Genomic DNA, 16,849 nt, shown 5'->3' with positions numbered 1-16,849 from the left:
ATGGGCTGAGCTTGAACTCTTTCCAAGTACTAGATATAAACCATATTCCTTGACTTCTGCAGCTGAGGATTCCTGTAGCAATATAGCTTTCTTTGGAAATGCTCAGCAAACTCTTTACTTGGTAAAAGGAAACAACACAGGTGATGGAAACAGGGAGGGGTGATTTTGCACCACTAAAATTTTGACCTACCACATGGATCCACCAGTCTCTGGGAGAAGACTGGTACAACCAGTTTGATGGAACTGCAGGGAATAGAATGCTTGATTATTTTTGTTTTATTTTGTTTTCAAAGTGAAGTAATAGGCATTGATCTACAGATATGATTGTATTCTGCCTGGCCAGAAGGAAAAACTGTTTGATTTCAGTCTGACTTGGACTGATGTAAAACTTTGAAGTATTTGCTAGAGATATTTCTAAAAGAAATACATATTAAAAAAAGTCAAATTTTTATTTTTGTATTAATTGATCTCTGCAACTTGATTAGTGAAGATATGAGACCAGTAAATGTGGCTTTGTTCTATTTTATCTTGCACCTCTAATAAAAATTTAAAAATCTCTCTGACATTACTCTGCTAGAAGAAATGAAAGTGAGAATCTTCCATACTATTAAAATGGGTCTTCTTTCATGTGCATCTTCTACAAACATTCACAGCTTGTGTGATGGTGGTACCACTTAACCCTATTTTGAAACCTCATTAACCTCTTTCTTGATGCTTGTGAAATGAGATTTGTTAGATACTCCGCTCTTTAAATATTTCTCTTCTGTAAAGCTAAAAGCAAAACAAAATAAAAGCAGAATATAAAGAGCTGGAAAACATCTCATCAGCAATGTGCTATTTGTTTTTCAGTAAAGTAAGTGTAGAGTACAGACCTCCTGATTTGTTGCTAACTTAAGATCCACTGATATATCCTCTGTACCAATTCTTTGGTTCTTTTCTTTCAGGTAAATGTGATTTTATAAACATTCTATTCAAATGTACCATTAAAAGATAAACATGAAAAGAGGTTACAAGATATAACAAAACCCCACAGGATGTAACTAAGAATCCAATCCACTGATAATGGATAATTTTCTCACAATCTGGGTAGGTGGTTGCTCTCTGAAATGAGCTATTCCCAGTATTTGTTTCATTTCTCAGCCTCCTTGGCTTTCTCACTATATGTTTAGAATCCTGTACCAAAGACTCCATGCACATTAGATTTCTTTCCTCCCCCCCTATTCTATAGGTCTCTGATGGAAAAACAAACAAAACAAGGTAGAATGTTTGTCTGAGTAAGTGGATTTTTGGAGTTTGATAGAATTACAGCCTCCCTATAACAAAAATATCCATATTTATGGTATACATAAACAACATCAGACATTCTTGGAGATACACAGCTTGCTATAGACTCACTGTAGCTTCACGTATGTGTTTTACCAGAGGCTCTGTCAGTAGCATGATCAGGGAAAAAGCCCCATTTCTAAAGTGAGCTGACAGCAGTTAAATTTAGAATAGGACTTTTCCTTTAAATTTTTAAGTCTATTTTATTTAAATATTTTAAAATATGAAGCTCTGCCATGAACTCTTCATGAGCATTTTTCCTGGCTAAGTGATTAGGCAGGTCTCCTGATATCCTTGGGAGAACAGGACTTTATTAAATGCCTCTGAAGAGAATGAATGGTAAATCTGCAACTGCTAGATTTATGGGGCTGCTGGATAAGGAATACTAATTTTTCCTGGTGTTAATATAGCTGTGTGGTAGCCTTCTGAAACATGGCTGAAGTGTGTAGCCTGTACCTTATGCTCTAGTAGAAGAGCTCATGATAAATGTACAGTCAAATACCCTTAATATTTTGCAGATGCTGTGAACACCAATTATAGAACACTGACTGCAGTGAAGGGGTTAATGATTAATTAAGTATGATGATATGAATTAAGTATCAGCAGGGTCTAGGGTAATTGATGTCAGGTGAATGGGAAACTCCCCAGGATAATGTCAGTGCCAGAGGGAGTGGTGATTAGTGGGGATAAATGCTGGTGTGATCTGCATCTGATGAAGGCAGAGCTGAAATGTTTGTGGGACTGGGCCCAGCTGAGAATAATAAAGGCTTTTCTATTCCCAGCTGAGAATAAAGGAGATTTTGAATCAAAATATGTAAATACAGGTAGAACCCTTTCCATCTTTAGAAAGTGCAACAAGACATATGCTTTTAATACATATCTGGACAAAGCCTTAGAAAGCAATTCTAAAAGTTCATTGTGAGCCATGTAATCCCTGATTTTAAGTTGTTTTAAGAAAGGAAGAAAATTGAGATCTATTATTTTTCTCTGTTCATTTCAAGAACAATGCAGAATGGTCTTCAAAGTACAAATGAAGACTTTGCTGTGCTTCCACTTATTTCTTTTGCAAACTAGATTACACACATTCTGGTAGAACTTTGTAAATCTTCTTGAGGATCCCAGGTGGAAAACACTGGTAAGTACTGTTTTTATTTAGTTTTAGATATATAAAACTTCCTATTGTTGTAAAGGTAGTCCTAAGAACAGCTTCTTCAGACAACTCTATGTAATTTTGATTTATTTTCAGAAAAAAAGAAAGACTGTTGTAAAATGCAATACAGGATTTGTAGTACATAATCACTTAAGAGTGTCTCATAATGTAGGTACTTTACTGAGATTAATTAAGGTTGTGCAAGAAAGCTCAATTACCCCATTACCTAACCTAGATGTGCTTGAAAATGCTCTTTATTGAGTAACCCCTTACATTAATCTAGACAATTGTGTGTCTTGTGCAATTATTGTACTTTAATATTTCTTTCCTTCCACACTACCTACGAGGTACCTAAAATGGTACTTCTTTACTTACTGTAGGCAAATCCTATGAACTCTTGGTGTGAATCTGGGCCATCACTTCAGTTGACATGCCTACAAGAAAAACAGGCAGAAATTGAAACTTCCCTGATATATCAATAAAGGTTTCCTGTGAAGAAATTTGCAGAGTCTGACCGGGTTTGTCACAGGTCAGAAAGGAAAGTTGATTTTTACTCTGTGGTTTTCCAATCATAATTTTAGCATGATTGTTGGGTGGCTGGATGGCTCATTATTTACAGCACACTGCCAACATATACAGTATCCACTTCTGCATTATATAGGATGGTATCTAACTGTAAAGGTAGTGGGAAACAATGGAGAATCTGTCATGTTGCTACCTCAGCAGCAATTGTTCAAAAAGTACAGCTTTACTCCTATTTATTAGAAGGGATTCCTCTTGATTACTGTACATCTGGATAGTGAGATATGTGTAAAATGTGCAAGTAATAATTAATAATTTTTTCAGGTTTTAAATATTTATATTTCTTAATTTTATAGATAAAGTGAATTAGTTTAAATTAATGAGGGGATTCATGTTTGGAGTGTGCAAATGTTGCACACTTTTTGTGAAAGATCTAATAATATAGGAAATGTTTCTTTCACTTTACAATAGAGTGTCCCTCTATCCCTCAAAAATACAAATTTTTTTTCCAATTATGGATTAATTTTTGCAATTTATATAACTTTGAGTTAAAAATATGATTTAGTATACTATATATAGTATTATAAATGAAGATATTCTGCTTTCATTAGAGGTACATATATTTTGCAGTTCTGCCAAAGTTTGTCACTGTATTAATTTCTTGCCTTTCTGTTAAAGTTCTTAAGGAGCTCTGTGTAATAAAGTGAGTAACATTCTCCAATCCTTTACAAAAGGGAAACTTGAGGAATAAATTGCTCAGGGAATCCACTTCTTTGATGTGTTTTATTCAAGAGCTCTTTCATGGAGGTCAGCTGGAACTCCCACTGACCTCTTTGCAGCTACGTTTATGCCAGCACAAAGCAGCTGATGCATTGGAGAGCTAGAGAACCTGGTCAGTAATTTAAAGCCAGGCCTTATACTTTTCAATCCCGCATGTTAAAACAAGAAGAAATGTTTGTTTTTCTGACTCTTTCCCTCTGCCTATGAACACATAACTGTTATGAACTCAGCTTTTTGGATTCTGTGACTGTGCTGGGACTGGGGTCACTTGGCCAGCATGGGCTCCACAGCCAGCAGGGCTCCACAGCTGCACCACAAGCTCACCAGGCAGCCTCCCCAGCAGTGCTTCTTGCACTTGTGCACTTGCACAATTGTGTGTGCAGCAGGTCTTGCTGAGGGATGCATGCAGCCTCACTGCTGGTAGGCTCTGTGTAGTTCACCCTTTCAGTGAGTTCATTGCAACTGACATTATCTAATTTTCTTAGGAAAGGAAGGGGGAGAATTTCTCTTTTTCTGAAACTGTACATTTGATTCTGATGTTTCCCTGCTGCTGGCAGTAAACTGGAGGAAATATGGGACAATCCTTGGAAGAGAGCAAGAGGTGACTGAACGTGCAGCCATGCAGCTAAGGCACCGAGTGGGCATTCCAGCAGCCTGGATAATGATTATTTATGGTGTGGCTATGTCTAAAATGACCTGGGCGCTTTCCAAATACAAAGGAAAAAACAATCCTTGTACCCAAGAACTGGAGTATAAGAAACCAGAGAGACACATAGTGAAGGCTGATTGAGGACAACCTCAGCAAAGAAACAAGGTAGTAAAGCTGAACACAGACATAACTAATTTTCTTAAGTTTGTTGCTTTGTTTAATGTCAATACGTGCAAGCATACTAATATCAGTACTAGTACTACTAAAATCTTGTCTCTTTTATAAGTATTTTTACTGATTTTGTTCTCTTTGCAACCAATATTCCTTATGTTTCTCTTTTACCAGGTAAAAAGTTGTTTTGGTAAAAAGGCAAAAAGTGAGTCATACACCTCTGAGTTATAAAGACATAAAAATCTGTGGTTTTAGGGGCTGGGGCAACTTAGAGCCACAAAGGATTAAAAAGTGAATAAATCTTGTGCAGCAGAAGTTTACCCCATGTTCTCAATCCTGATGACTGGAGACAGTCCTTAAAATATAAGGATAAACTGAAAATGTTATCACAGCATGAGGTTGTGGAAAGTTTGAAACGCTGTGTTTGTTTTGCCTGGTGCCCTAGGGACTACAAAACAATATAGTCTTCAAATGTTCAGCAGAGTCAAAATACAGAAATTAAAATATCCTTTGTGATAGGGGAGTGGAGAAATATAATGAATTGGAATGCCTGGTGAGTTATTGCCAGCTAAAGTCTGAGAAATGTCACTGATGCCATTTCTAAAACCTTATGAAACAGCCACATGGATTATTTTGGTCAGGGCTGGATTCTCTGGACAAATACTCGGATTAAATTATTGGTGTTTTCTAGCTTTGGGTGACAGTGTAAAGGTGCCTTAAAAACAATCAGGGAATGTCTTTCACAGAAATACAATATTAACTTTAAAGTCACATGGTTCTAAATCAGACTCACTGCTGGAGCCAGTGAGGAAGGCAGTGCAGGGACAGCCCTGGGTCACACAGGGATGCTCAGTGTGTGCTCAGTGGGGCAAAGGCAGTCAGCAAATGGAGTGGGGAACTGCTTCTGAAAGCAAAGGATTGGCTTGGTCTTGCCTCTTGGAAGCTGGTGTCTAACCTGCAGTCTGGCAGAGGCATCTCTCCTTCTTTCCAATTTCTTGGTTTTCAGTGCTTTCCTGGGGACAGCTGACCTGCTTTTAATAAGTGGAGATATTGCCAAACGTGTTCTTCCAAACACAGCCCTAAGGACCTTTTCAGACATTTCCTTAGGTGCCAAAATTATTTCAGACAGCCAGGAACTCTCCATTACAGGAGAGTTGCTTATGGGTTTTGAGAGGCATAAGTTTGTTTTACTTTCCTAAATTCTGCCAATCTCAATCTTAAGGGCTCTGGATCTCAGTCTGGACTCTGGCTACAGAGTGACTTTGTGTCAGAACAACTCCTACATCAGGTGTCTTGCATTTCTCTTTATGTTTAATGGTTAAAATTCCTGTTGGACTCAAAACTCCTGATGAGCAGAATAGAGCACAGATTTATAAGTTGAACAGGACTGTAAGGCAGAAGCAGGTCAAGAAGGCAGTTTAGAGAAGAGGAAGGGAGCTAGTGATGTTGAACAGAACGAGCTGTGCTTCTGAAGAACCCAGAAAGTTGTAGTTCTTTAGGGCTTGTGTATAGTTTTCAGGGAAAAAACAGAGGAGATTGAGGGCTAAGACTTTAATCTATACATTTGGGGTGTCAGATTTATTTTCTCAGCCTTTTCTGAGATAGAGAAACAACCACAACATTTCTGAATATAATTTGCATGTCACAGAATAAGATAAGCCAAAAGAATGAGAAAACACAATAGGAAAACAGAATGGCATGACTTCATGGAGAAGAGCATGGGCTGTGGTTAATTTGGATTTGTCCCCTATAATGGCTCATCACAGAACATGTTTCACAATTCATCCAACTCCTCCCTAAATAAGAGATGCTTAAATCAATCAGTGGAAGCTTTGCAGAACAGCATTAAACAAGGTCATTTTAATTGAGTGTGAGTCTCAACACTTTATGCTTTCTTCAAGCAAACAAGATACTGTCCCAGGACTGTGCAGCCCAGTCTGGTTAATGCCATGACAAAAAAAAAGGAGAACATATTCTGAAATTTTCCTATGTCTTTCCAAAAGTGTTGGCCATGTTCAAGCACTGATATATACATTATTTGAAATCCTCTGGATGAGGCTTTAAAATGTATTTGCAAGCAAACTCCTGACAGTTTTCAGGTAAAGGCCTTCTTACAGCTCTGAAAATATTTCTCAGGTGTAAATTTTCTACACAGATCAGGACATCTGTCTGCAGAAAATTGCTGTGCCACCATGGTGGTCTGAGGTGCTGAGCAGGTGATGGACTGAATTCAGAACTATGATGGTGCAAGAATGAGATCTTAGTTGCTTCTCACATTGGATGGAGTTTTCAAATGAGACTGTAAATTTCATCTGGGAATCCCTTATATCCTGGAATGAGACTAATGCTTAAAAACTGAGAAGTGGCCTCAGTAAGACCAGAAAATGTTTGTACCCAAAGACCCTTCCAAAAATAACAGAGTCCTTATATTTCTTTGTGACATCAAAAGAAAAATCATCCACCACTGAAATGCAAAAAGCTACAGTTATTTCTACAGGACCAAAATGCTATGTATTTACAGCAACAACATATCAGCTAATTTCCTATTTGAGAAAATTGACAGTAAAGGAACTGCTCTTTTGTGACTGCTGAAAAATAATGGGAAGATTTGGCCTTCTTAATTACACAACTTAAGGACTGAGCTACTATGTACTGGACTTTCAAGGTGATTATGTAAAATTATTTGCAAATATAAATAATTTTTATATTACTTGATACAACATAAGTTGCTGCTGATAATGTAAGTGATGATTTCAAGTGAAGCGCCTTGGTTTCTTAAGGTACAAAGAAAATGAAAATGAGTATTTTCCAATAGCTAAGTACAAAGTGATTTGCCTATACTGCAAATACATGTATGGAACTATTTGCAGTTTCTCATATACTCCTTTTTGATTGCTAATAGGTAGTATAAGTTTGCATTTACCTTTTTCTTGTTATCTAGGAAAATAACATTAGAATTTTAGAAAATATTCTTGTTTTCAGCCTGGCATATTTAGTAATTCTGAGGAAAAAACTGTACTCATAAGTGATATTGATTGAAGTTGGAAATATCTTAAAATGTCTTTCAGCTGTTAGAAATGGCTTTGGACATTAAGTGAATACCAATCAATTGAAACTCTCTAAGACTGTTAATAGCTAAAATATTAAGTATGATTCAACAGCTGCCTAGGATATTTTTATGGTGGATCTTAGAAAAAGTTGATGTTGTATAGTTGTTAACAATGTGATATTATTTCTAAGAAAGTCCTATGCCATAATAAATTCAATAAGAAAAATTTGCAACCACAGAAAGATTTTTTTTTTTTTTGCATAATAATGTGACTGAGCTGAATACACCTTAGGAAAAAGGGGAATGTTGTTCAGTGTTATATATTAATTCTTTATCTGCTTTCTCACTCTGATTTCAGCACATGGAAATACCTTAATATATTCCTCTAAAAAATATGGTGACTTTATAGAAAATATTAAGCCTTGCTGAAAGCTGAGTTTTGTTGCATGAGAAGTATCACAATTTTCATTCTATTTGTTGTCAATGCTTCAGTATCTTGAATTAGAAAATGGTGAAATATTCTAGCACTGATCTTGCTTTTTTCAGTTTCTTAATGTGTAGGAGTCATTATATCCATTCTTACCTCAAATGAATAGTGAAAATATTATTTTACACACTTTGGACAGTTTGCAGTAACCTCCTAAATGTTATTCTGATATGGCTGAGGTACAAATTAAAATTAATCAGTTTTACTTGTTAAAGACTTTATGAATTTTATATAGATATAAAATTAAAGGCTTAGAAAGAATTTAGAAGACACTTGAGTGCATTATACTGGTACTGAGTACCACTTAATATAATAAATAACTTATACTGGTTGAAGTACTTTTTTTTCCCCTGCTTGGCTCATGGGCTAATACAGCTGTCACAGCTGCATAAAACAGCCTTAAAAACATCCAGTGTTGCAAGGTATTCTCAGTAAATTAACTTTCCTTTTCAGTAACATAGACATTACTTAAACACAAAGGCAAATTGAAAGATAGCTGTAATTCCACTGACATGAACCTACTTTGGGATTTAACCAATCAAAATCAATTCTGCTGACCTTTAAATGAAAAGAATGTTTTTTATTTGTTAAGAAGGTGTTTCTCTTAAAATCTGTGGGGTGTTATAATCCTATAAAGAATTTGAGAAGCTCTTTTTGTATTTCTTTCTATGCGTTGGTGAATGGACATTAGTAGAAAAAGAATTGAAGTGTTGTTGGGTCAAATATTGGCAAGACAACAGAAAATAAACTGTTTAAATCTGGTCTTTATCTGGAGTAATGTTTAGAAGAGGAGCAATTTGCTATAATGAAAGAACATAGAAAAAATTACTTTTATTTGGAAAATATTGTAATGAAGAGATGAGCTATATCCTACTTACCTGGCTAAGCATTTCATTGATTTTATAGCTAAAATACTTTCCTAGTGTCCCATTGGATTGTTTTTTTATTTCTACCAGACTTCATTATTTTGGAGATGGTTCCATTATTTCCCTCAGTTTCAGACCTCACATGGAGTTATTACACAAACTGCATATGTGGAGCAGTTATATTTGCCAAGGCTGTCTACCTAGAGTGTTGCTGTTTTTTTGAGTACTGATTTCACTCATAAAAGGAGGAAAAGGCAAATTCAAGGAAAACTTTGTTTTCCAAAGTTTTCCAAAGTGGCCACAGAGATGTAGCTGTGAAACTGAAGGCACAGACTTAACCTCTGAGAGATGAATATTAAAAGGGTTTTGTTTTGCTTAATTTACTGTATAGAGGTCCCAGGTATTGTTGTCAGATGGTTTTATTAAAAAAATGAACTTCATAAATATAGAGGTTTATAGAGGCTCCTTAGCATAAATGAACACTGATGACACTGAACAAATCCCCTTGAAAGTGCCTGAATGTGGGACTAAGCAAAAGACAGAAGGGAATAAAAAAGATTTTTCCAAGTATCATTCCTAAGGACTTGTCCGATCCTGCCGTGGGAGCACAGAGCACACAGCTCTCACCTGCTGTGAGCTGAGCTGCAGCAGCTGGAGCAGAGGGACAAGGCCAGCACTGGACAGGTGTGTTTGCAGGCAGCCTGGGCCATACCCAGCTCTAGCACAGCCCTGCAGTGTCGGTGACAGGTCAGCACTTGCAGCCTGCTCTCCCCAGCAGGAGCACACAAGTTCCCTCGGGGCTGGCTCCCTTTTCCCTTTCCTGGGACTGCAGGTGGTGGAATGCACAGCTGTGCCCTTCCTGTGGCTGATGAAGCTGTACCACAGGGAGGTTGCTGGCTCTGTTCCCCACCACCTGAGTTCTGGCCCTCTCCCAGCCCTCCTAGAGATTCTGGGAGCCCAGGGGAGAGGGGATCTGTGATCCTGGCAGCACAGAGCTGTTTGAAAGCAGGGAGTACAATACATTTCTTATAACATGTTAATTATGCTGAGAACCATACCACAGCAGAAACCATTCTGTTGGGAAATGAGCATGTGATGGTGGCAAGTCCAGAAACAGACAGATGGTAAAATGGTAGATTTCTGCTAAATGGGCTGTGGTTTTTTGAATGGACTTGGAAAATGCCAGTGAGACAAAAGTGGAGGAATGACTGCTTTTTCTCCCCGCCTGGAGGTGAGCAAGCAGGAGTAATGGGTGGGAAATGCTCTTGATATCTCAACAGCCTTCACTGAACAAAAGAGGTTTTGGGGTTTTTTTGTTTTGTTTTGGTGGGGTTTTTTTGTTGGTTTTTTTTTTTAGTTTTTAATTTTGCTTGTTTTGTTGCTATCTGTCTGATAAAAGGTAATGAAATCCCTGTGTATGATTAAAGGATAAATAATTCTTACCTCTGTAGCTAAAGTATTGTCAATAAGTCATCTAACACATTATATATCTCTATCAATGACTGACTGTGTAGTTAAGTCTTTCTAACTGGGTGAAAGACAAAAGAACTCTAAATAGCAGAATATTGCAGATTATGATTTTGGTTATGAAAATTTCCACTACTAGGATATCTATCTAGTTATCTCTAAGTTATCTCTAAGTGGCTGAACTGAATAATACATTTGGCTACTAAAAGCTCTGGTTTAGGATAATATTTTTCTTAACTGCTTTTGATCCTGAAAGACTTAGGTTGTCTAAAGAGATATTAGGAAAATGCCTAGGCAAAATGGATGCTTAATTTTACTTAGTTACTCAATGTTATATATTTTGAGCATTGTCAGATATTTCTATAAATATGAAATGACAAAAAAAACCCCAACAACCCATAAATCAAAATATTCAATTCATTGAAATTTTGAAACCTAGAAGTATTATTTTTCTGGGCTGCTTTCCAGCCTTTGGAACAGGATAGTGCATCTGTGTGCACAGCTGCCCATGTCACATTCTGGCTTCTATTCCTCTGTGCTCTTCAATACCAATATAATGGGGTTCATTTGATAATAATCTACAACCATTTTTTACATTGGGATGAATTACCTCAAAACATTATTACAGCTTTCACTTCATTCATTGTTTCAAACTGCAGGTAGTTACATATAGAAAGGCTTTTATCTGAGTGTTTATAAACAAACCAAATGAAAGGAATTCAAATCTAGAAGAGAAGGTGTCTAAGCAGATAGTACTAAATGCAATTTATTTTGAAGCTTTAGATTTCTGTGGCTCCTGGAGTACTATGGAGAACTTTTAAGGTTCTGCAGTGTGACAGATATCCGAATGGGTAAAAGCACCACTAGGGATACTTGCTGCAGTCACCCTTGATGTTGAAATATCATGATTACTGAATGGGACAGTGTTTTTTGGGATTTGACATTTTAGAGAGGTAGTTAGGTGTTAGTAATTTAAGAAAGAATTCAAATTTTTCACAGGCAGTCGTCTATCAATAAGGAGAAAGAAGGGAGGAGTGTATGCCATAGTGAGAAAGAGCAGGGAAGCAGATATTTGCAGCAAGGCTTGAGGTGGCTCTGCCAGTCCCTAACACAGCACAGCTCAGGTACTGGGCTTTGTGATCAGTTCTGATGAGGTTCCTGTCATCACCTTTTGTACACTTCATGTTTTGGGAGCTCTTACTCTCTCACCTGCTACTGCTAAGGCTCTTCCACCCACTCTGGAGGAAGTGGCACAGACACACTTGGCAACAGGGAGTGCTTTCAGAAGCCAAATATAGCTGCAGCTCCCTGCTAGATGGAACTTGGGAGGAAAGCATGAAGAGCCATGGGGTATTGAATCCCCTGAAGGTAGGCAGGTGTTTACAGATGTTTACAGATGTTTAACAGATATACTAGATGAAAAGATTTTCAAAAGTAAACATTCACCCCTGATTAATGATATCCTCAGGTACAGATACTAAATTTTTCAAATATTTTCCTGTGCCATTCTTATTGATGACTTTGTTAGAAACTTTCTTAACTGACAAAAATATTTTGTGCAAGGATTCCGGTAGGATCTGTAGTAAACTCTCTGTTTCACTATATCAAAGAGTATCTCTTTTTATGTCATACAGATAATGTATGACATGAATAATGAAGTGTAAAGACTTGAAGCTTTCTCTGCTCATTGCTCAAGTGTGTGCACAAAGCAAGTGTACAGCTGATGAATTTGTATTAGATAAAATTGAATTTTTTTTAGAAAATCTTTCATATCTGCATGGTTTTCTTTTTTACAAATCTCTGTTCCTGAGGAATTACCATTGAAGGAAAAAAAAAAAAGGCTCGGACAGCTCCCCTCATGCTTTGAGTCAGTCATTTTAACAGTTAACCCTTTCCTCAAAACCCTATAAATGGAGATTTCAGACTTTTGGAAAAAGTATTTTCATATAAATGCACAGACTATTGATTGCTCAAGAAATTATGGCAAAACCAATCAAGTGAATTTTATGAGGTTTTAAGGTTGATGAACTTGCAGAAGGCTGAAAGAGCAGATTGGTTAGCTGACTGAAAATTGAGTTTAGAACTGAAAATTAAGCATTCAGTCACTTGGAGAAGCATGTCACTGAAAAGAAAGGGTTGAATAGTTGTCTGCAATTTGGTTTGCTGCCTAAAGTTTGTCAAATGTATAAGCCAGAGTAAAAAATTTTTTAAAATTACTTATGGTCCTTGTTTTGCTGAAGACCATATGCTGCTTAGCCTTGCACAGATTGCTCTTGTCATTCTGCTGTGTTTAGCCTATCTACATGAAGGAGAAATCTAGAGTGGAAGTTTTTCTAAGTTTATGAAAAATTGGTTAATATAATGGACTTAGAAATGGAGAAGATAATCTCATAACAGAAACAGCCTACAAAATTAAATTTACTTTTAAAAGAGAGTGGCTTCTCTTGAAAGCAGTGTAGCAAAACACCGAAAAAGTGGAATTTTGTGGTTTTGAAACTATATCATTTGTCTCTGACTTGTCTTTGACTTTGAATCCAAGAGATAGAATATGGTAAAAGTCACCTCTCTTCCAAAATAATAGTAATTCTTCTCCTCTTTCCCCTCCTCCTACTTCTTATTTTTTATTTTTATTTTTATATTTTAGATTTGAAAAGGAAATGAAGATGGAAATCAACAAAGAAAAGGGGAGAAGTCAGAAGAAAAAACACATGATAATGGACATTTAAAGTAAGACTGGTGCAGATTTTCAAAGTTAAGTTTATACGTTTAAATGAAAAATTTAAATGAGAACACTCTAAGAAAGAAGATCTCTCATGAAAATGCTGAAACTTTAAAATAATTTCTAGCATTCAGTTGTGCTTGTTATGTGAAATGTGGCTCTTGAACAAAGTTACCCAACAGATCTAGAACTTGCTATCAGATAGTAATGTCTTGGTCCAGTTGAAACCAATGACAGAAATACCATTTCCTTCAGGCTGGGATTTCTCCCCATATCGCATTTAAAGAAGTGATCAAAGTTTTATCAGTGCATATTCTCTGACTCCATGTATGCAGTGGTTCCTTCTTCTGCAGGTAGAGGGTCATATTTAACATATTTAGGTCTCTTTAATGTGAACATAATAGGAAAACCAATAAACCCACAAGATTGTCAAGTTATCCTGTAGAAGTTTTCATCTCTGGCAAAAGGTTTTATTTTACTCCAGCTCTAACAAAAACAGATAAACAGCCTTTTTATTTAATGCCAAAAAAAAAAAAAAAAGTAAAAGAAAGAAAAGGGGAAAAAACCCAGTCACTTAAGAAGTTTATTCACATTTTTTTTCAAAGTTTTCTTTGTAACTCAGGGAATAATTGTAGATGCAATTCTTAAGGAAGTAGTTGTTCTACTGGTGAGAACCAGCATGTAGCCAGGTTAGAGCTGAGTCCTTTTTGCCTATTGAAGGAGTGATCACAGGGCTGACAGCTGGAGTTTATTCGATTGTACAATAAAGCATTCCTATAGGTACCTTTTGTTGTATTAAAATGCCAAGTGTAATCTTAATGCACTTTTTTTTTGCCTTCCTTTTTTCCCTCTGTTGAGTATTGTATCTTTAACAAAAGAAATGAAAAGAAGATAAGAAAAAGAGATCAAGATGTACCCCCAATTATTTAAGACACTCTGGGGAAATGTTGTTTTTCACTTATTTATGTTTTATTCTTGTGTTTTTGGGTTAGCCAGTGAAGAGAAAGTCCAGTAATTAAAGTTTTGTGCCACGATGATAGTTTAAATGAGTAGAAATCTGTATGACAACTACATCTCTTGGGGAGACTTCATGTTGTCCTTCAAATTCTGTGCGTTAGCACTGCTTGAATACTGGTAGAATATACTTAATAACTGGAAAACAGACCCTAAAATATTGAAATTCATAAAAAAAACACAAAAAACAAAGCCTCAAATGCTATGAATGGACTAATTAAATAGAGCTATTTTCTATAGTTTTGGAAGTTATAGTACATTTGAACATATTTTGAAAACCCTTTTTACTATTACTCTAGAAGGCAAATGTGTTTGCCAGTTTATATTCCCTATACAGTTTCCAGTCACAGGACTTGCCATAATTATCATTCACTGATCATATTTTGTTAGCAATTTTTCTCCAGACCAGTACAAACTTGTGGCATCTGTCTTGCTGTTGAAATGAAACAATCTGTAGACAATCACACTGTTTTGTGATGCCCTTGTTTTATGACAAAGAGGGAAGATAAGTATGAATGGAAACAGGCATCTACTGCCTGGAAAATCACTATGTGAACTTCATCTTTTTGAATGTGTGCTGTCCCACCAGAATATTTTCGATGACAGATATTTTGCCATCATATTTCAGAGGATGTAAATCATCAACTGTGTGAAATTTAACAAGGAAAAGTGCCAAATTCTGCACCTGGAAGATTCTGGACATCTGCACAGACTGGGGAACGACAGGCCAGAGAGCAGCCCTGTGGAAAGTGAACTGAGATTCCTCATTGATGGCAAGTTGAACATGAGCCAGCAGTGCCCTGGCAGCCAGGAGGGCCAACCCTGTCTTGGGGTGCACCAGGCACAGCATCACCAGCCAGGCAAAGGAGGGGATTGTCCCGCTCTGCTCTGCACTGAGGCAGCCTCACCTCGAGTGCTGGGGCCAGTTTTGCATGCCATGATACAAGAAGAATATAGAGCTATTAGAAAGCATCCAAGGACTGGCTACAAAGATTGTGAAGGGCCTTGAGGGGAAGCATTAAGGGAATGCCTGAGGTCATTTGGCGTGTCCAGCCTGGAGAGGAGACTGAGGGCAGACCTCATTGTAGTTTAAAGCCTCCTTACAAGGGGAAGAGGAGGGACAGACCCTGCATTCTTCTCTCTGGTGCCCAGTGACAGCACCAGAGGGAACAACATGAAGCTCAGTCAAGGGAGGTTTAGTTTGCATATTAGGAAAAGGCTGTCCACTCAGGGGGTGGTTGGGCACTGGAATAGGCTCTCCAAGGAAGTGGTCATGGCACCAAATCTGACAGAGTTCAAGAAGATTTTGGATACTGGCTTTTAGGCAGATGGTATGAATTTTGGAATTGTCCTGTCCTGTGAGTCAGTATTTGGATTTTGTGATCTTTGTGGGCCTCCCTCTAGATCATGATATTCTATGATTCTATGATTTATTTTCAGCTTTTTTCTGGAACTTTGTTTTAGGTATTAGGTAAAGAACTTCCAGTGTACTTTGAGCTGACTTGGGATGTTTATCACTATTTTGCAGAGAGGTCACATAGGGCATAACTAAAATTCACAGGTAACATTGTTCTTGTTACCAAAGGTAGTAATTATTCATTTTTGCGTTTAGACATCAGGAAACCAAGACTGTGACTTAACAGATTTTGACCCCAAAGAACATATAGAATGAAATGAGGCTTGCTGAAATGCAGAATTACATTTTGGGTCAGCTTTTCTTCTCCATTAGCCTCAGATGACAGGGTGCCCTCTTGCAGGACCTTAGTCATGCAAATACAGAACCTCTCTATTTCTACCAAAGCTGTTTCATAGGTGTGGGTGGCTGCTTGAGAATGGAGAAGTGTGAATGATGTCCTTATTTATTACTCTCTTTTAAGTCGTAAAGCAGAGTGAGAGTTTTTCAGCTTCAGTCAGGCAAGGTTCCTGCAGAACAAGCTCTGCTAGAGACATATGATGGCAAGGAAAGGTCTGCCACAAGGCCCATTTGTAAAAACAAATGTGTGGCTACTGAGGAAAAGTGTGTACTAAAGCCTTTCAAAAAGGGTAATGTGTTTTATTGCCAAGACACCCAATGAGGAACTCAGTTGAGTAAGGTCATTATCTTTCAGATCAAAAGGTTTAAATTCAAATAATTTGCTTCTAATAGAAGTGAAAGACAAAGTGACTTTGTTTTTTTGTTTCAAAAGCAGACCTGAAAATAATTTTCACTTCTACACCCACCGTTGATTGTTTGGTTTTTGAAATTTAGCCAGGAAATGTGCTGTGTAACAAGTGGACCTGAATGATCATTTAAATGTTTGTTATCTGCAATAGCTGTTGGGGTTGGGTTAGTGTCATGAAAATCTCATGAGATTTTGACTGAGCATAACATGCAATTCTTTCATGAGCTCTAGATCATAAAAATTTCACAGATCTTGACGACTCACAAGACTCTCCTTTCTATTTGAAATGGGTACATATTAACTCACCCATTGAGCCCCCCCCTACAGTCTTAGCAAATGTGGATATAAACAAGATGCAAAGAGTTACCTGGAAAATTATTCTGCCAATTGGAGTATCCTTTAGTTTGTGGCCTTTTGCATGCCCAGGCTGTGATATCTGAGGAAGAGCCCTACAAAGGAGGGGTGACCTGGAGTCCTTCTGCATCTCCAC

At 37.2% G+C, this 16,849-nt stretch overlaps 1 long non-coding RNA gene across 1 annotated transcript; it reads left to right on the top strand.

Moving 5' to 3' along the window:
* Positions 1 to 1,030: 1,030 nt before the first annotated feature.
* Positions 1,031 to 15,372, top strand: LOC119698270. The gene is made up of 5 exons (XR_005256099.1): positions 1,031 to 1,086; positions 2,325 to 2,458; positions 4,333 to 4,589; positions 13,109 to 13,191; positions 14,826 to 15,372. It is a non-coding gene; the product is annotated as an uncharacterized LOC119698270 (long non-coding RNA).
* Positions 15,373 to 16,849: the final 1,477 nt, after the last annotated feature.

Source organism: Motacilla alba, chromosome 2, assembly GCF_015832195.1.
Source record: "Motacilla alba alba isolate MOTALB_02 chromosome 2, Motacilla_alba_V1.0_pri, whole genome shotgun sequence".
NCBI lineage: Eukaryota > Metazoa > Chordata > Aves > Passeriformes > Motacillidae > Motacilla > Motacilla alba.
Note: the sequence above shows the minus strand (reverse complement) of the source record. Positions and strands in the feature narration are given on the sequence as shown.